The sequence below is a fragment of the Microtus oregoni genome, unplaced genomic scaffold, assembly GCF_018167655.1.
Source record: "Microtus oregoni isolate MIOR12 unplaced genomic scaffold, Mior012 000014F_ref0000157, whole genome shotgun sequence".
NCBI classification, from domain to species: domain Eukaryota; kingdom Metazoa; phylum Chordata; class Mammalia; order Rodentia; family Cricetidae; genus Microtus; species Microtus oregoni.
Window position 1 is genome coordinate 36525494 of NW_024543073.1, and position 21353 is coordinate 36546846.

A 21353-nucleotide genomic window follows, 5' to 3' on the forward strand; every position below is an offset into this window, starting at 1 on the left:
GGTTAAAGGCATGTGCCACCATTTCCAGCTTTTACCTTACTTCTTAAATGGCTAACTGCTTATTAAAGTATGTTGTTCAGTCTTCACATATTTGTACAGATCTACAGTTGCTTGTGGCCTTAAGGTAGGTTATAGGTGAGCCTCTGCGAAGGATTTGTATTCTCTAAGGACTGAAAGAATGCTCTGCAGGTATTTGCTATATCAACCAATGGTATGGTCTAGTTCTGAATCAACCGATAGATGATACAGTTTAGTTCTGAGTCAACCAATATATGGTACGGTCTAGTTCTGAATCAACCAATGTATGATATAGTTTAGTTCTGAGTCAACAGATATATGATATAGTTTAGTTCTGAGTCAACCAATACAAGGCAGAGTTTAGTTCTGAACCAACTGACACAGTTGGAGTTGTTTTCTTTGCTGATTTTTGGTTGAAGGGTCTCTCTAAAAAATGAGGGCTGTATTGACAACTTCTTCTTTTACTGTATTAGGATCTATTTAAACTTTCATGTTGTTTGTTGCTTGCTTTATGAAATAGAGGGCCAATATTACAAGCACAGATATTTACAATTATTAACTCTTAGTACATAATGACTTTCTGTCTCTTGTGCCCAGTTTTGATTTTGAGTGTACTTTATTGGAGACTGGGATCATCATGCTAACTTGTTTTTAGCCTCTGCTTGTTTGGTAATTTGGTTTCTATCCTTCAGCTTTTTGTTTGTGGCCTTCCTTCCTTCCTTCCGTCCGTCCGTCCGTCCTTCCTTCCTTCCTTTCTTTTTTCCAGTCAGGTCATGCCTTAAATCAAGTCAAATAATTTGCATCTTTTAAATGGAGAATTGAGTGCACTGACATTTAGGGTTATCATTGAGAGCAGTTTTCTATTTTGTATGTTTTAGTTGTTCTGTTTATTAGGTTATTGATGGTCTCCCTTGCTAACTTCAGGTTTGTTTGTGGTACAGCCTCATGCTCCAGCCATTATGCTCTCCCAGTTGTGATGGACTGCCCTCCTTCCTAACTCGTGAGCCAAACCCTCCCACTCAATCTCCTGTCTGGCAGATATTTGGTCACAGAAACAATAAAAGTAACTAAAACTAGTCTAAAACAAAACCAAACCACTGAAGTTCAAAAGCAAACAAAATTAAAGGCAAGATATTAACACCACTGTCAGCATTCCCTTCTGGTGTCAGGAATGTGGCTTCTTCTTCCCCTTCTGCAGAAATCTCTGCAGGTGTGGGGACTGAGAATTTCAGCAATTCAAACATGTTAAGTATGTGTGTGTGTGTGTCCTTCCTAAAAAGAGGCATGTCTGTGTGAACTCTGCTTCCTATCAGAATTTCCCGACCTGAGGATATTCCGCACAATGCTGAACACAATTCCAACTTTTCTGGTGGTGTTTGGGGAATCATTTCATCCCCATGGTGCAGGCCTGTGACTGGAGCTTGAGAGAAGACAGGCCTATCTGCTTGTGTTCACAGTTTTCAGCTAGACTCTTCCCAGCCTCACCAAATTCAGCAGGGCAGTGGGCTCCCTAGTCCCTTCTTCCAGCAGCAGACACACACAGGTTCTGGAATAGAAAGGACTTCCCTGGCAGATACTTAACTCTGTTCCAGCAGCAATTCAGGGTAGCAGGTACCATGGGCGCCAATCCTGACTGCTTTTTTTCTCTGTTCTGAGATCTTGAAAAGGCCTGTTTCTCTTCTCTTCAGGTCTCTTATATCTTATTAATAGCCTTATCTCTTACTGGACTTTAGAAGTGTCTTCTAATCTACCAGAAACTCTGAAAACGTAGTACATTAAAAAAGGTACGACTGTCCTTTCAGGAAAAAATGTCTCCCTGAAGCTAAGTTCAATGTACACTGGTATGATTAACAAACTAGACAAAACTAAAAAACAAAACAAACAAATAACCAGGCAGTTAACTTCTCAAAGACCCTATAAAAATACTCAATAGTAGCAAATAGGGAAAAGAAAAGCTTGAAGGAAATCGATAAAGAAGCAGTAAGATTTTTGATTTTTACTCTCATCCTCTTTTTGATTGTACAGAGTTGGCTCACAAGCATCTATTAGCAGGTACAATTAGAAAACTCTCATAGCAAAGTCATGTATTGTAGCCAGAGGGCACACCTGCTCGAGGTGCATAAGCAACTGAGTGTGAGTGTTTTCTTCACTCAGTTCTGTGTTGGGAACAGATTCACTCCTCCATCTGCACCGCACTGCTGTGGTGTGGGCAACATCAATATCTAAAAGAAGAATTGGTGGGGGACAATTCTGTATTATGTTTTAAATAAATGCTGATTGGCCAGTAGCCAGGCAGGAAGTATAGGTGGAACAACCAGACAGGAAGTAGAGGTGGGGCTGTGAGAAAAGGAGTATTCTGGGAAGAAGGAAGCTCTTGGCCCAGTCCTGTCCAGACACCGAAGAAGCAGAATGTGACCTGCCCCGTTGAAAAGGTACTGAGCCATGTGGCTAACATATAAGAATAATGGGCTAATATAAGTTATAAGACCTAATACAAAGCCTGAGCTAATGGGCTAATCAGTTTATAACTTATGGAGCCCCTTCTGTGATTTTCTTTGGGACTTGCTGGCTGTGGGAACTGGGCAGGACAAAAACTCCAACAAGTGGGCCCTCATGTTACAAAGAATCCTAGGAAAAACATCTATTGATTCTCTCAGTGAACCCTCATATCCTCTGCTTCCAGAGGATTCTTTTCCTGGTCTTATGACTAGAAATGTTCTTTAGACAGGTAAGCTGCTCTCACTGTGTGTGCCAAGAACCAAGGGAGAAGAACAGAAACTCACTAAGTGTTCTTTTTTTTTTTTTGTTTTTGTTTGTTTGTTTTTTTGAGACAGGGTTTCTCTGTAGCTTTTGGTTCCTGTCCTGGAACGAGCTCTTGTAGACCAGGCTGGCCTCGAACTCACAGAGAAACCGCCTGCCTCTGCCTCCGGAGTGCTGGGATTAAAGGCATGCGCCACCACCGTCCAGCTTCACTAAGTGTTCTTGTGTAGCAGCATCCCTTTTCCTGATTCCTCTATTGGTGGCAACGGATTTGATCCCTGGCTCTTAGATGTTCTTACTACTGACTGTCACCATGACAATGCAGATGGGAGACAAAAGCTGGCCACAGAGTAGGACTGGGTACAGAAAAAAACAAAAAAGAAACGGAAGGTATTCATACTCTGTTAGTCTATTATTGTGACAGAGCTGTGCATGACAAAGGCCACACAGTTGAAATAATTTACAGAATGGCACTCCCAGCCGGTAAACAAACTACCTGAAGTAAAAATTTTACAGCAATGGCTTCCCAGAAGAATAGATACCATGGTGGAAAGAATGTTGATTTATCTTCATCACTGTGGCTATACCTGAAGCTACTGCTGCCTCATGCCTCTGCAGCCACCACCACCTTTCTGCTGAGGTCACAGCCTGGGGGAGTCTTCAAGCCCAGATGCAGCTGCCTCCTCTTTTGACTAAGTCTCTACCTTTTTATTTTACCAACAAATTCTGGGGTAAACAGCTGCTAGCCCAGAGAGGCAGAGAAAGCAGCCAGCTGCCCTTTCTCCTCCACTGTCCTCTCAGAAAAAGGCTTTTCTCTCATCTTGTATGAAACAAAAACTTCTCCACTCCAACTGTATGTCCCTCCCTTCTCCTTTCTGTGTGTGCCTCTCTTTCAGACCCCCTGAATTCCCCTCAATGTCTATGTCACTTCCAGCGAACTGGTTGCTTGTTCCACCTCTGGGCCTATGGTTGATCTTATTTAAATAGCACAACCTTAGGGTTCAAAGTGTGATCAAATATCCTGCAACAAAGAAGTCGGTAAACTTGAAATTGTGGTAGACTGAATAACAACTCCCTAGATGGCCTTGGCTCAACTCATAGAACCTGTGGTTAATACTTTACACAGCAAAAGGAACATCAAGGCTAAAAAGAAGCCAAGGATTCAGCTTTATGAATGCAACCATAAAGATCATTATAAGAGGGATTTGGGAGGCCAGAGAGGTGGCACAGTGATAAAGCCACGAAAGAGTTGAAATGTTTGGAACATAAACGGACGACCAAACAGTGATTCCATAATGATAAAGAGGAAACAACAACCCTGACAATCTTCAATGTGAAAACTCTTAACATTTGATATCTGAAAAAATAAAGAAAATGTGCTTAAACAAAAAGGAAGCAGACATTACAGATAAAGTAACAATAACAGCAGTATAGAAAAACTTAGAATCAAATCCTACAAACAGTGTCAGAACCCCATTCATTTCAAGTTGATAAAATGGTCACTAAGATAAACTACAAATTTTCCTAAAATTTTGTTGTTATAAACTAAAATGTTATCTTTCCAAAACAGAATCAAAATAGAAATTAATAGCAAGAATATCTGAAAAACTATAACCAAAGCAGTCTAAAATTTAAAGCATAAACAATCCATGCTCAAAAGGCAAGTCTCGAAATCTGTTAAAATATATATTTAGCTAAATGAAAATATATCATATCAAAGTGTATAAGATGCAGTTTTTAAAGGGAAATTAGAGTATTAATCTCTTGAATTTGAAAAGATATATGGTGTCAAAATAGTCATATAGAAATCAGTCATAAAATAGTAGTTAAAAGCGTAGTACAATAAAGTAAATAAATTCTAAAAGCAGAAATCCATGAAATTGAAAACAGAAAAAGAAAATAATGAAAGTCATTGAAATAAAAATCAATGGAATGATTAACACAGTAATAAACCTCTACTTACCCTCTCTCTTTGAAAGAGAGAAGACAAGTATCAAGATACAACAAGGGAATAATTACCAGGGCCTTCCCCAGACTACTGAAACAATGTTATTCCATTGCAAAATCCACGCCTACTCACATCAGAACCAAATTTTTGAAAGACAGAGATAAAAATGTAAAAGCAGAAAGAAAAAGCTGACAATAGACATGGAAACAATATATTTTTTCAATTGATTTTTATTTGAGCTCTCCATTTTTCTCTGCTCCCCTCTCTGCCTCTTCTCTCCCACTTCAACCTTCCCCCAAGGTCCTCATGCTCCCAATTTACTCAGGAGATCTTGTCTTTTTCTACTTTCTACTTCCCATGTAGCTAGATCTATGTAAGTCTCTTTTAGTGTCCTCATTGTTGTCTAAGTTCTCTGGGATTGTGATTTGTGGGCTGGATTTCTTTTTTTTTTTTATGTTTAAAAACCACTTATGAGTGAATACATGTGATAATTGTCTTTCTATGTCTGGGTTACGTTATGCTCCAGGTTCTTCTCATCAGGAAAAAATCTCTTCACACTCATGGTCTGTTACAGTTGGATGGCCGAGGGTGCTGACTTAGTGGAGAATTTTGTCGATGTATATATGTATTTTTGGTACAGCCATTCCCTGTCATCCTGCTTGACTGGGGCTCCCTTACTCGTACTAGGCCCCTCCCTTCCCTCTAGGTCCTTCTCCTTTAATGTCACTACTGTTTTCTCTGTTTTTGTAACCCACCAAGATTAATTAGGGATGCTTGTATTAGCATGAGTAGGTGGAACAGCGCAGAGCATGGGAAAATGCCACAAATTAAGTCAAGAGAAGTCACAGTTCATTCTGTTGCTTTAATTGATCAAATTAATCAATAAGCAAACTGGGTTACTAACTTTGCTGAAAGGTCAAAGTTTTTTTTTTTTTTACCAAATACCATATTTTTGAAATGTGACAGACAATAGTCATAAAGAAACAATTACCCAAATATTTTAAAGATCTATTTATTAGAATAATGATAAGATAAAATTTACCCTTTAAAAAGTTTTACTTAATATTTTAGACATCCCTTTTGTATTCAAAACACAATGAGAGCCTTTGATTTTTCGACCTACCATTTACAGAGGTTTAACTGTATATCACACAACTGCTTCTAGTTTTACCCAAATCTATGTAGTTACTTATGTAATTATCCCAGTAAAAATCATTATACCTTTTTATCATTAATTTCATTAATACATTAGTGGTTGTAATCTGGATATATTTCAATTTAGGTCTCAGACTTATTATTATAATAATCAAAGGGACTATGTCAATATTTTCAAGGAAGTATATAATCACAGTAAAACAGGGAGAGTTATTGGTTAGTAACAACTGAACAAAAGATAAGTTGCCTGACTTCCTTCGAGACCCGCTTCTCTGTGAGCACAGTGACATCTTTTCAGAAGTATCCACGAAACCAAAAGTAACACAGTGACATACTCCACCCGAAAATCAGGCTGAGTGGGCAGCTCTTTCTCCACGTCTGTACCAATGTGAGAGTGGATGCCAGAAGTTATATATGGAAGTGTGGACAAAGCAAAATGCTGGAAGAGTCACAAGGATTAATTCCTGCAACACGTATATGGAGACTAATATAGACACTGGGCACTGGATGTCAGTGAAAACTTTCAGTATGTGTCTTTTCATTGGAATTGTCACCTCTGCCACCGTACTACTGATGACGTCCTCATCTTTTAAACAGGATTCTTTTCTTTTCTCCACCAAATTACATATTTGAAGAAAAGAGGAGATAGAGTGTGTGGGAATTCGGCCCATCTCAGGACACAAGTCTTGTCCTTCCTGTTCCCTTCCTATTGTGTTTTCAGATGGCTTTTGAAATCCCATTGTTAATCAATACAAACCATTGTTGAATTTCCCTGGCATAAACCAGCTGGTTGCTGCCCTCACACAAAGTCCCAGAGGTAACCAGGTATCCACAATAGTATAAAAATATCATTTTGTTCAATTTCATTACCATGAAATGGGCCATAATTAACTTCTAGTTGTAAAAGTTCCCAAATTTGAATTCTCCCAAAGTAACCCTCATGTCAACTTCAGGTCAGTAGCTGGTCCTAATTAGGGTATTTAATGACTTTTACTGTACATAACCTAGCAATACTTTGGCAAGACAAGCATGAACAAAGAAAGTTAGTAGAGACATCCCATAAAGATATAAACCATGATTTCAATTTCTTTTCGATATTTTGGAGTCTATTACAAATATTTATACATATTTTTCAAAATATGCAGAAAAACAACTCCAAAAAAAGAAAACATTACATATTTTATTCTGCTTATTTTATAAACAAAATTGACTTGGAAGGAAACATTCAATTCAGGTAATGAAATTCAAAATGGATATTTTGGTATTTTGCTGATTTAAGGACTGTTCCTCTTCTCAACAGCATTCAAACATTAGAGAATATAATAAAATGATGCCACATTTGAAGCTTAAAACTATATCATCCAAGTACTTTATAGATTATGGAGATGTTTTGTAAAATTTTTGTGTAAGTTTAAGATTGTGTGAATGCAAGATATATCCCTTGCCTCTCTCTCCATACTCAACTGCACACGGCTCCATTCAACACTCTCTTCCCCAGGTTTAGGAGATCACTTCTCACCTTAAACAACTTCATAGAGCTGTATCAATTTCTGTTCATTAGATCTGATGTTGCTTGACATAGCTGGATAATTAAATGAGATTTTTATATGTGTTGTAGATGAGAAGTCTCATTATTAAAGGTGTTTGCTCCAGTGGGAAGTAAAATGGCAGGAAAAATCTACAAAGATAAAGGAATTTTGCAAATCTGCCTCATTCCTGTGCTGCAGACACTCATGTGCAGGCAGTGCCTTGGAGGAATCCCACCTGTGGGAATGCTTCCGACTCAGCAGGTCATGATGCAGCCTGAGCCTATTTCTAAGAGAAGGTCTGAGAAGCCTGCAGGGCCATGAGGGCTATATGCATCAACTAATTCCCCTGTGTGGTGAGATCAACAAAATAAGGGGCTGGAGATGAAGTGGTTAAAAACATTTGCTGCAATGCCAAAGGACTTGAGTCAGGATCTCAACACCCATTTTGGGCAATTAACAACCACCTGTTCCCACTTCCCAGACTTCCAACACACTCTTGTGGCCCCTCTGAGTACCTACATACATGTGGCAGGCACATGGACACATATATAAAACAAACAAACAAAAAACAAGCAAAAACCAATGAGAATACATACATATTTATATATATTTGTGCATATGTTTCTCTCTCTCTTTCTCTCTCTCTCTCTCTCTCTCCCTCCCTCCCTCCCTCTCTCATATACAGTCAGAGAGAGAGAGAGAGACTCAGTCTCAGCTTTAACTGTACAAAGAACAAAAACAGTAGAAACCACAGGGGTGGCTTTGGAAAGCTCAGCTTTGTTTAAGGCTGTTACATATGTTACTAAATTTCATCAAAAACCTCCCTAAACCACAAACCACACATTCATTAGTAAAGCGAATACCTATAATGATGTTGTAAGACTCTAGGAAGGCACATGCCAATCTTCAAGTTTGTTTTCACTCCCTCAAGTGATGCAAAAACTTTTTAAAAATTAAACAGTATAAAACCTTATTTTCTTAAATGTTTCAAAGAAATCCTAAAACCATATAGGAGAATGGATTTTCAAAATAAAGAAGTATAAATAAACATTAGGAAGAAATAATAGATGATATAAAGACATTAATAAATTTTCATGAGATAAAATAATATCTTGATTTTTTAATCTGTTTTATGAAATAATTTTTCACAGAAAGTTTGGATGAAATTTAGCATTTCAAAAATCATACCTCAAACATAAATGAATTGGAATTTTGCTGTTAAGAGTATTTGTTCTAGCCATAAAAGAAGGACATTGAGACTATTGTTAATGATCCCAGAGAAGCTAACTAATAAGTTGAACCCAAAGAAAAACATATATAGATTCACCTGGATACTGGAAGCAGATAAGAATGCCAGGCAAAATTTGGAAGCACGGTGTCTGGGGGTAGAAGGAAGGGAAAAAGGGAATGGTTGGGGAGAGCTTGAGAGAACGGAATAGTTGAGATGGAGGAAGGACAGATATGAGAGCAAGGAAAGAGATATCTTGCTTGAGGGAGCAATTATAGGGTTAGCAAGAAACCTAGTTCTAGAAAAGTTCCCAGAAATCCACAAAGATGACCCCAGCTAAGACCCTAAGCAATAGCGGAGAGGGTGCCTGAATTGGCCTTGCCCTGTAGTCAGACTGATGATAATCTTAAATATCACCATAGAATCTTCATCCAACAACAGATGGAAACAGAGGCCTCTGCACATCAGAGCACTGGACTGAGCTCCCTAGGTTCAGTTGAAGAGTGGAAGGAGTGAAATTATGAGCAAAAAAGTCAAGACCATGAGGGGTTCACCCACTGAGACAATGTGCCTGAGCTAATGGGAGCTCACCAACTCCAACTGAATGGGAATGAACGATGATGGGATCAAACTAGTCCCTCTAAGTGCGGTTGACAGTTGGAGCAGACTGTGTGGCCAATGACATCTGCACCGGGATTTGTCTCTATTGCATGTACTGGCTTTTGGGATCCAATTCTCTTTGGATGTATACCTTTGGATGTAGTGGGGAGGGCCTTGGAGTTGCCACAGGGCAGGGTGCCTTGCCCTTTCTTAATACTGGAGAGAGGGTGGAAGGGAGGGTGTGTGGAGGAGTGGGAGAAGAGGGGGAGGAGGGGAGGAAGTGAGAATTTGGATTGGTATTTTTTAAAGTAATAAGAAAAACTGTCTTTAAAAAAAGAGTATTTGTGAGTGGGACGAGTTTGACAGTGCAGCCTGGATGTGACTTTCACAGTCTGTTGGCAGGCTGTGGGCAAGGCAGCACACCTGTGACTCTGTGGTTGATGAATGAGTCTTTCAGCTCATTGCTCCCATGTGAAAAAAGGCTGTGGCCTTTCTGAGCTCCACTGGTTTATTCCACTTAAACTGTAGTCCTGCCAGGTTATCTTCCGTAAGAAAATCACACTTGGTTAACCCTAATGAAAACCTCAATATGTCATTTTCCAGACAAGTCAAAAAGCATGTAAAACTAGACAGAAGATGTATTCAAGTAACATGAATGTAGTTTTGTCATAACTTGCCAATCGAAAGACCAGCATAAAAAAGTTCTCTTTAGTGACTTCTTTCCTAGTGTCAACTTTTACAGTGGGAATCCCAGACTCCCTGAACTGACAACTTCTTCAATACCATCTCTGTTGCTCCACACACTACTTTCTAAAGTAGGAGTGCTCTGGTCCAACATGAGATAGTCACTTGGCTTTAATCTCTATAAATGATTAGCACAAGTTGAGAATCCAACCGACGTTTAAATCTCTTATCTTCTCCTAGTTCACAGGAAGTACAAACGGCATTCTTGGAACTTGCACTAGCGCCCAAGACAATAAGGTAGCTCCCTTCTCCCAAGTCTTTGTAATCATAATAATCATTAATTTTATCCCAGTTTCTTATCTAGATCTGAACTAAGAATTATGGGATAAAAAATATGTAATAATTCTAAGTTGGAAACTGAAACCATGAGATTCTGAACTTCCATTTGTTACTGTGCTCTATCACGTACAGTCCAGGTCGGCTGGAGCTTGAACCAGTCTACAACAGCTCTCAATTCAGGAAGTCTGTCAAGAAAAAGGTTTTCTAACCATAATATGAGAAGATTTAATATTCATTTTCATTAAGATAGCACACATTTTAAAAGGGCTTCCAAGAGTATTGAACACTGTTAGAGAATAAGCAGGGTGCTTTCTTGCTTCCATTCACTAAAGATGAAAATTAAACCACACAAAGGTACTACACCACCGGTGATCTTCTGCTCCTGTCTGTGGCAGACATTGCTAATTAATAGCACCATTAGCAAAAAGTCACTGTCCTGGAATTCACAACTCAGAACTTTTTCTATGAGAGTGGAAGGCTTAATCATTCTATGTAAAGAGACATTAGGGAATAATGAGTAACTTCTAAAATGTTATTTCAGTTACCAGTCTAAAGACCTCGTGATTCACAGCACATGAGTTTCTTCCTGACAGTGAGCATAGCATCATAGAGGGAGGACTACACAAGAAAATGTTCTCTTTGTTATTACATCATAGTTTCTAAGATTATTTTGACTTAAAGGAAGCAGTAACCAGACCTGCTTTAGGTGGTATTTTCCAAACTAAGTTAGTAAGATTGAATTCTAGTTTTGGTGTTACAAGTACACAGTGCTTCTTTGGGGTACACCAATATACCAGGCTTCCATAGCTGAAGCTTGTTCAGACTTGGGTAGATAACCATAACCTTACACACAAAAAAAAATCATATCCTGCTAAGACTTTGGCAGGTCTTCCAGTAATGAGAAAACCAGTCAAGAAAACATTGCAGATATACTTGGAATAAGTTGCTATAGCGAGGATCTAATGCACCCCCAAAGCCCAGAATGCTTAGATTATAAGCACCCAGCAAAGAGGAGTATCGAGGTGGTGGAATTTGTACGATGGAGATTTTAAGTCACTGGAATATTCTTTCAGCGAGAACTGTGAAACCTCATTGGAAGATGATTATCTCATTTCATTATAGTAGCAAGATTGGGAAGCACGTAAGTCAAATGGATTCTAGATAAAGTATTTATTGCATAAAAACTAAAAAAAATAAAGAAAAAGGAACCATTTAAACACACCCAAACCTTTTTAAACTTAGGAGTTCTTCATAGTTTAAAATAATTAAATTTGAATGTCAATGATCCAACTGGGATAAGAATCAATGCTTTTTGAGGGCAGGACTCCCATCTCCTGCTGTCCTAGATAACATCTCTCATGGTAAACCCTGCACCCAAGTACACATTAGTCATACCATATCTGCTGCTCTGGGAGAGAAGCCACACATTTCAAGAATGGCAACCCTCCACTGCAGCATTAAAGGAGAACATGAAAACCACGTCAGCAAAGCGAACACTTCAGGGAAAAGGCATTTTCAGACCCTGTGTGTTTTCCTTGTAAAGAAGGAAAACTATTAAACAAATTGTGGGAGAAGAAGCAAATATTCTTCCTTGTAGCAAAATTACAGATGCTTTTACTTTGTAAAGAATAACACTATTCCCAATGAGTGTATTGAAGTCGCACATCTAATAAGCACCCAGATTTGCTATGAAGGAGCATCTAGCCATTTGCTGAGACAGAACTTCAGCTTTAAAGTCCTTGCTAGATGTAGCTGAAAGCTGAAAGGAAACTGCTAATCAACAAACAATTTTACTTTGTTTTGTCTTCTGAGACCTACCAGAGACTATAATGTAATTTAAGGTCATCTCAGACAAGTTCGTCTGGAGCAGAAACCAGAACATGCTGCCGTGCAAACAGCTCCCCCTCTTTGGGTCATTCCACTGCTGTTCCAAGAAAATCACAAGCACTGAACAGCAGACTGTCACTCCAGAAGAGACTGTAAGAACTGAGTGATGGAGAGCCAGAAAAATCAGGTACACCTCTCCTACTTCACCAAGGCCACCATTAAACTAGCACATCTCGACACAAGAGCCATCAATCACATGCCAAAAGTGTCCTTATTAAGGTGCATTCCATTGAAGCTGTGCAAAAGAATGCAAATTGGATTTTAGTGGCAGACTCCAAGGCCATCTGATCTATGAATTGCATGGGCCCTGAAATTGCTTTACACATGTCCAAGAAGCTTCAGGGTCATATTAAGTCAAGGATTTGAAAGGAAGAACTGGACTCTTTCAATATTGTGCAGTAATAGGTCTGGGAGGACCATGCCCTTCTTCATCTTCACTGCAGCTACTTCCTCAACTCAGTATGAAGCTGCCCTGAACTGCTAATATGTGCTCACTTGTCTCTATGCTGTCAGCAGAGCAGATTTAACAGTGAAAAATGCACTGACGAAAACCACTGCTTTGCTAAAACAGCAGTCCACTGCACTCCACCTGTACCAGACACCTGAGATAAGCAACTTACTAACAAAAAGGGCTTATTTTGCCTCGTCATTCTAGAGATTTCAGTTCATACACAGTTGGCTTTGTTGGTTTGGGGCCTGTGGTGAAATAAGACATTGTGGAGGGGACTTCCTGGTATAGAAAAGTGTCTCGCCTCATGGTAACATGAAGGAAAAGGAAAAAGAAGGGACTGGGCTCCAGATACATCCATTAGGAGCATTTATCTGCCCACCAGGCCTGACTTCCTAAGAGCTCCCCCACTGTCCAGATGTACCCCAAGCTGGGGAGGAGGCCTCCATCACACAAGGAGCAGCTCGGTCGAAAGCTACAACACCAACTCTCTCATGCTCTGATTTGACCTATGCCCAACTCAGATTACAATGCCTCATGCCTTGCCTATCTAACTGTATGATACATTCCTCATCTCTGCAACAGAACACTGACAGAAACAACCTAAAGGACAGAAGATTCCTCTTGAGTCCTGGTTTCTGACTATCATGGCAGGGAAAACATGTGACTGAGGCTTATCAGGAGGAAGAGATATAGGGGAAGCCAGCCCAATGGGGGGCATGTTCGCCTTGGGCTAATGTTTATGTATAAATCTGGCGGGCATGAGCCCTGCCAGTCCTTTTTGTATTTCCTGCCCATCGCTGGATCCCTGGTGTTGTAAGCTATCCCTACATTAAAATTTGCTGTTTCATATTAAGCTAGCCTGGTTATTACGCCACATACACTTGGCGCCCAACGTGGGGCTCAAACCCACAACCCTCTTTCTTTTTTGTTTAAACAGAAAAAGGGGAAATGATGGAGGAGTTACTTTCATTGGTTAATTAATAAAGAAACTGCCTTGGTCCATTTGATAGGCCAACCCTGAGGTGAGTGGAGTAGACAGAACAGAATTCTGGGAGAAAGAAGCCGAGTCAGTCAGTCGCCATGATTCTCCCACTCCAGACAGACGCAGGTTAAGATCTTTCCTGGTAAGCCACCTTGTGGTGCTACACAGAATATTAGAAATGGGTTAGATCAATATGTAAGAGCTAGCCAATAAGAGGCTGGAACTAATGGGCCAGGCAGTGTTTAAAAGAACACAGTTTCTGTGTAATTATTTCGGGTAAAGCTAGCTGGGTGGTGGGAAGCATCCCACTGCCATTCACCACTACAAAGAGAGATTGGGTTAGTACCACAAGCCAGTGTCCCCTTCAAGACAGACTCCTAGTGGTCTCCATCAACCTACATGGTCTCAACGCTCAAATGAGGCTCAGAACCTCTCAAAATACTACAATTTGCAGATGTGAACCAGCATACAATATTTAAGACTCAATTATAACATGGAGTGCCAAAGCTTCCTGATCTCCTCTCATCGCTTCCTTCATCTGTCCACTGTAGCCTTCTATTGTAGGTGTACGGAAAGTTGCCTGGACCTCTATTGTAGTTATATTCATTGCTTTGTTTTTTAAAGATATTTACCTACACGAGATTCTGAATTTTATGAGAGCTGGAGCTGTCTGATTTATTTCTTTATCTGTGGTGCCCAGGGAATGAGTGGTCACACATCTGCCTACCCAGTGTCTGTCTTGCTGGACTGAAGAGCAGGATGGAGGTCTTACAAACAGCCTGGTTTATGTTATGTCAATCAGCAAATGTTTTCTCTAAATAATAAAATACCAGGGATCTAGACTGTCCTTTATACAAACTTATATGTGGTAGGGGAATCCTAACTGTCTCTGTACTGGCTGATTTGTGTCAACTTGACACAAGCTAGAGCCATCAGAGAGGAAGGAGACTCAGTTGAGGAAATGCCTTCATAAGATCCAGTTGTAAGGCATTTTCTCAGTAATCACTGGGGGAAGGCCCAGCCCCTGGTGAGTGGTGCCATCCCTGGGCTGGTGGCCCTGGGTTCTACTGAGCAAGTCAGGGAGAAGCAAGCCAGTAAGCTGCTCCCCTCCATAACCTCTGCCTCAGCTCCTGCCTCAAGGATCCTGCCCAGTATGAATTGCTGTCCTGACTTCCTGCAGTGATGAACAGCAATGCTGAAGTGTAAGCCAAATAAACCCTTCCCTCCCCCAACCTGCTTTTTGGTCATGGTGTTTTGTTCACAGCAGTAGAAACCCTAGCTAAGTCAAACTGGTACTAGAACAGCGGGGTACTGCTGCGCCAGGCCTGATTAGGTTTGCGGGAAGATAGTGGAAGACCTTCGGAACTCTGGGCTAGAAGATCCATTGAGTATCAAGAGCTCTGTGGAGTGTTCTGGGTGAGCATGAGCGATAAGAACATTGAGAGCAGTGCAGAGAACCGAGGCATGGCTTGTGAAGTTTCAGAGGAAGTTTAAAGACTGAATTAGGATTCTGTGATTCTGGCTAGCTGGGGCTGAAGAATCAGCTGTGATTAACAAGCGACCAGAACTATGAAAGTTAAACTTTGCTGTGCTGGATTCTTGCTGCTGGTCAGCTGGAGTTACAAAATTAGTGGTGATTAAGAAGAGATCAGTATCACTGAGGTAAACTCTTCTGGGAAGTGTTCCCTGAGAGCACACACAGAGAAGCTGTGTTCCAGAGGTGGCCAAGGTTGTACCTCGGGCTGGCAGCCAGACTTAGTAATGTGTAAGCATCACCCAGGTGGTCCTGGATTTGAAGGCATGAAGGGGTCATGAAGAGTGCTGAGATGCCAGGAAAGGCCATTGGTGAAGTTGCGGCCTCAGTGACAACATGGAAGGGCTCATGTAAAGCAGTTTTACATACATGATGCATGGCGCCATGAAAAGAGCCTATGAGAGGCTACTGGTGAAACTGCAGGCCAGTTGTGGAGGACTCTAGTGTTTCAGAGATGTTCATCAAGAACAGCAGGAGCAGTAGAGTAGAGCCAGATGGAACCTAAGAGACAAACTGTGCATGTTTCAGACTGTGGAGCCAGAGAAGTGACCCAAGCCCTCTGGAGGAGTCCAGAAGACTGTGAGTAGATCCCAGACACTGGACAGCTGGAATTTTGTTTTGCTTTGATTTGCTTGGGACTGTGCCCTGATTCTTCCCTCTTGAAGTCAGTATTTAACCGGAGCCCAAAGTTGAGAGACTTTGAATTTTTTTTTAAAAAAAACTTAGTTTTTAAAAAGAGATTGGCATACAAGTATTAAAACTGATTTCAAAACGATAAAAAAAAAAGAGATTGGCTATTTTAAAGGGACTGAAACTTCAGTGTGTTTGAATTTGTAAAGACTGTGAGACTTTTGAAGTTATTTATGTTTTTAATGTGCAGTCTTGGGGTTGAATAGGAAAGGAAAAGCTGTGGTCTAACAGTGATGTGTGTGTGTGTGTGTTTGTGTCACGTGGACATAAGCTAGCTTCAACAGAGGAAGGAGCCTCCGTAGAGGAAATGCCTCCCTGATATCCAATGGGGGCATCACTGGGTGCTGGTCCTGAGTTCTTTTAGGAAGCAGGTTGAGCAAGCCATGGGAAGCAAGCCAGCAGGCAGCCCCCCCCCCCACCACCCATGACCTCTGCATCAGCTTCTGCCTCTAGGATTCTGCCCTTGTATGAGCTCCTGTCCTGACCTTTGTATTCTGGATGTTATTAGGTTTAATTTGTTAACCCTGAGTAGTCATTTGACAAGAAATGCTTCACAATCTTCCCAGTCAATAGCATAAAATGGAAAGCCCCTTCTTTATAGCTTTAGAAAGTTTCTGTTATATCAAAAAACAAGTATTATATATTTCATCTACTTTTATAAATCTCAATATTTGTGTTTTTTCCTCACTTAAAACTTTATCCAGAATAAAGTTTTATATAAAAATGAAAAGGATTTGTCGCCTCAGATAAGTGATATCACAAAGTAGGCTAGGAAGCAGGAAAGAGATTAACAACTCTGTGAATGTCGGTATTGTTCAGTTTCTTTTAGTGCCTGTCCTGTCTCTTGGAGACCAGGCTGGCCTTGAACTCATAGAGATCCACCTGCCTCTGCCTCCGAGTGCTAAGATTAAAGGCGTGCGCCACCACTGTTTGGCTCAGTATTGTTTAGTTTCTAATAAGTACGTGATTTAAAGTATTTTTGCAAGGTTCTTCATATGTCCATTAGCAAAGCTTGTTTATTGGTAATCTTTCCTTAACTCAGAAGGTTCTGAAACAAAAAGAAGCCATCTAAATAGAATTTATTCATGCTGGAACCTGAACATCAAGGGGATGGCTCCACCCTCTTATAAACATGCCTTATGGCACAAGTGTTAGCAGGAGGCACCTGAGGTTCTCACCCAGGTGTGGACAGGTTTCAAAAGTATCTGTGAATGTCAGGATGACACATGCTGAAAATTAACATGGGTTACTTTGTTGATAGATGCCCTGGGGCTTTGGAAAATAGGGATTTTTTTTTTTTTGAGAGCTGTGTGGACTAGCGGATGACTAATGATGGTCATAGGCTGATCTTGAATGAGAAGAACTGAAAATGCCAGTTGAGGGAAGCAGACAACGTAACCCTGGACAAATGTGTTTTTTTTTCTCTGCACAAAGTTCTCAAGTATAGATTTTAGGAGGCGCTTAGCTCCCACAATCATTCACTCTATTAGCTGTCTGAGTCTGCACATGAGTAACCTCTGCTCTCTCTCTCTCTCACCTGAAGGAACACTTAGTGCCGGTCAGTATATTATGATTCATCTTATAACCAAGGGATGGGGAGAACCTGCCATTGTTATGACATAGCATGTAAACATGACTAAGAAAAGAACCAAAATTAGTTTATGTTTTCAAAAAGTCACTGATAGGAAGGGAATGAGTTGGTAATATAAATTAAATTCTGTGTGTTTCAATGCACTGAGCCAATACTATAATTTTAAGTTGACAAGAATGTGGAATAGCTCTTAAATGACTTATTAACAAATTAATAAAGTCAAAACTATTTCATGCAATTATAGTTGGAGAGAAATTGATGTGGTTGAAGAGTTAGGAAAAGGTATTTTATATTCCATATCTGGCCATCTTTTACTATTTGAAGTGTGTGTATACACACACACACACACACACACACACACACACACACACCCCTCCTCCCACACACGTTTTTCAAGACAAGGTTTCCCTGGCTGTCATGGAACTTGCTCTGTAGACCAGGATGACCCTGACTCTGCCTCTATCTGATAGGATTAAAGGAGTGTGTTACCACCACCAGGCTATATGTATACATTTTTATATTTTGTAACAAAATAAATTTCAACATTAAGATAAATATTCAATGACGAACTTGATTTTTAAAGCCTTTCTTAAAGACTGCACAGTATGAAGTAAAGAGAAAAGATTTAAAGATTTCAAAATAGATCCTAGGTCCATTAGGGTGAGAATGCCAGGGACAGGGAAAGGAAGCTGTACAAACACCGCAGGTCTGCAGTATACTAGGAAACTCAACAATATGCTATATACAAAGAAGGTAAAGATTATTACTAGTTGTTGCTCAGATTTGGTATTTTTAATTGCACTTAGTACACACAAATCTAACTCATAAATCTATAAGGAAGTATCTTCAGAAAGACCACTTCCTCACATTATGGGATAGCAATATAAAGCAACTGAGATGCTCAGTGGTGATCCCTGCACCTTCAAGCTGCCACAGTCAGACTGGAGGGCCTATGATAGCTGCTCCTGACAGAACCTATGCTAAAACTTTCTGCAGGAAACATGCCAGAGGCTTTGGAGTCTGAATAGTAGTTAACGGGGAAAATACTTAAAGAGTAGTCATTGAAAAGAGAATGTGTTCTATACAGGCAAGTTTTTAAATAGCTTTTGATCCACTGCAAGAACCCAAAGTGCCAGCATGTGAATGTATAATTAGGTAGATGAAAATTTATTACAAAGTAAATTTTGTTTCACAGTGACAAGCAAAATATTCTCCCAAGGCTGCTTTTGAGAAAATTATTATACCTTCCTTTCATCAAAATGTTGCCAATTCTGCATTTCTGTCAGTAGTACTTAACATATTTATTTAGGTTGTCTATTTTCTCACTCAAGTAATGGAGATCTTGTTCAAATTACATTGTTGTTAACTTACATAATTCACAGTTACTTAATCTTGCCATATATATAAGAGCCTGTTTTTCGCATCCACCATGTCTCTCCACCTCAACTGTCCTTAATGTCCTTCAGTAGCTCTGTGTCCTTGTCACTGTGTTCCTTCAAGACTTTGGTGGTCCTCTCATATCCACATGTAAAAGTTCAGCCATAAACCTGATGCCAGTCCAATCCAAGGACTCAGTTTATCTTTCAAAGTTTCAACATGAGAGAGCTCTCTTTCCTGAAAGGATTAGAAATAACAAAAACAAAACTGGACTTTGAGAAGGAAGTGTGAGAGACTCTTTTGTTTTGTTTTGTTTTTCAAGACAGGGTTTCTCTGTAGCTTTGGAGCCTGTCCTAGAAATAGCTCTTGTAGACCAGACTGGCCTCGAACTCACAGAGATCTGCCTGCCTCTCAAGTGCTGGGATTAAAGGCATGTGCCACCACAGCCTGGCCATGTGAGAGACTCTTATTGAGTAACTTGAACCTTACTGCATTGGTTACTAAGTCTAAATAACACTAGCAGACATGTCAAAGTACAGTACTGTGTTGATTGATGATAGGGATGCATTCTGAGAACTAAGTAATTAGGCCATTTTCTCATCATGCTTAGATCACAGAGTTCACAACCTAAGAAGGCTTCAATGTTAGTGGTGCAATCTCATCTCACAAGAGTCCTCCATGTATGTGATTCAGGACTAACTGAAAGGTTATCCGGATCATTGGTGTTTAAGTATATTACCTAGAAAATAATGATTTTCCAAATAAATGTCTTGACCGCAGTAGATGCTTGAGTATTAGACCAGAAGGGCTGTGACGGAAGTGAACCTGGGCTACACAGAAGAGAATGTGGGATCAGATTGCTACATCTTGTCAGGTCCAGGAAGCAAAGAGGAACAAGAATAATCCATGTGGTCTGGGGAGGGAAGGCCCTCAGGAATGTTCTCCAGAGAAAAGGAGAAAAGGGCCATTTCTTCCTGGCCCTTTTGTGTTGACTAAAGCAGAGGTCTTCAGAGTCATTAGACAAAAGTAGTTCAGAACATGGATTGAATCAGGAACTGAACACATTCTTTAGACTTGTGTGCACTGGTTTTATTCTGAACAAAACGATGACACTGATCTATCTTATAAGGCTATGGTAGGATTATAGTCAAACGTGTATGTAGAGAACTTTAGTTATTCAAGCCATGCAGCAACTCTCTCCACTGTTTCCACGCCATTAATATTTTTGCAAGAAGTATAGAGCTAAAAATAGAAAAAGCAAGAAAAAAGAAAAGCGGACCAGGAGTAGGGAATACTACTACACAAAGCATTGGACACTGAGGAAGGATTGTGCCATTCAAGTACCAGTTGCCATGACACGGTTATAGTAAGGGCCACAGATATTTGTGTGAAGATGTTGTATATACCACAAAGAACAACGGGCATACATGTTTCTCAATAGAAAACAGGGTGTTGATGAGTCTGTTTGGTTTGTGTACCAATCCCTTTGTCTTCAGTGTTAAATTTAGTCATCCTAAACACATAGGAGGCAAGCTCTGTGCGAACACCACAATGCTGTAGGGATTCCGGATGTGAGTGCAGCCCTCTGTTTAAAAAGATAAGAGTGAAATTGGGCCCAGAGCATGGCCAGTGTGCCGTCCAGGAGGAGGCCTGCCCAGCTAAATCCAGCGGTATACAGTTCACACACCTGCAGTAGCCTTAACACTTTGTTTACGTGCATTTGGTGCCAACGTTTTTCCAGCACTATGTCAGAGCAAGAAACCTGTCCTTACAGCATAATGCAATTTTATAGGAATGTTTTGTTATTTTTATGAGATAAAACTGGGTATAATGGTTGAATTAAAAATTAGTAACCACAAAAAAAAAAAAAGAAAGAAAAGAAAAGATAAGACGATGGTGGGAGTAATTGAGGCCAGGGACTTTTGGTGGAGGTGGGGGAAAAAGGGTCCTCTTTGGAGCTGGAACATGACAAAAACAAACAACACCAGCATCCACCAAATTTGAATGCCACAGCAAAGGTAATGTGTGTAACAACCGGGAGGCGTGGACTCATAAGACAGCATCGTTCCTTAAAACCACCACTGGGCTTTACTGCCGTAAACAACTAGAAACATTTTACTAATGGCAGCAGTGCCTGCTAACAGTAACTTGGGAGGGTGCGGTATGCGGTTCGAGGCCAGAAACAGCCATTCCTGTTCACCAGCCATCGTAGGGCATGCTCCGTCACCTGACAGGGGTCCATGGTGGGACATGCACTATCACGTGACACAGAGTAAAGTCACTTCATATTTGTTGGTAAAGGACAACACGCCAATGATCAACAGCTATTTTTCAACACATTTCCTAACCTCGTTTTCCTCTCAGATACATGGTTATTGTCCACCTGGAAAGGCCCCAGCTTGACAGCCAGAAATCTGCCACCACCACCCCTTCGGCTGTTCTTGCCATCGTATTTAATTGTGTTTGCTCAACCTGAAGCCAAACTCATATGCAGTATATTTAGATAGTAAAATAGCATAGCGGGCTACTGTATTAGCACGTTATTTTCAACACCACAATTCTTGGGAATTAGTCTGAGTA

General features: G+C 40.3%; 1 protein-coding gene across 1 annotated transcript in view; it reads right to left on the reverse strand.

Annotated features, from left to right (window-relative positions):
• The window catches only part of Kiaa0825 (KIAA0825 ortholog), a 411723-nt gene that overhangs the window by 194314 nt on the left and 196056 nt on the right, over nt 1-21353 (reverse strand). The window lies entirely within an intron of this gene.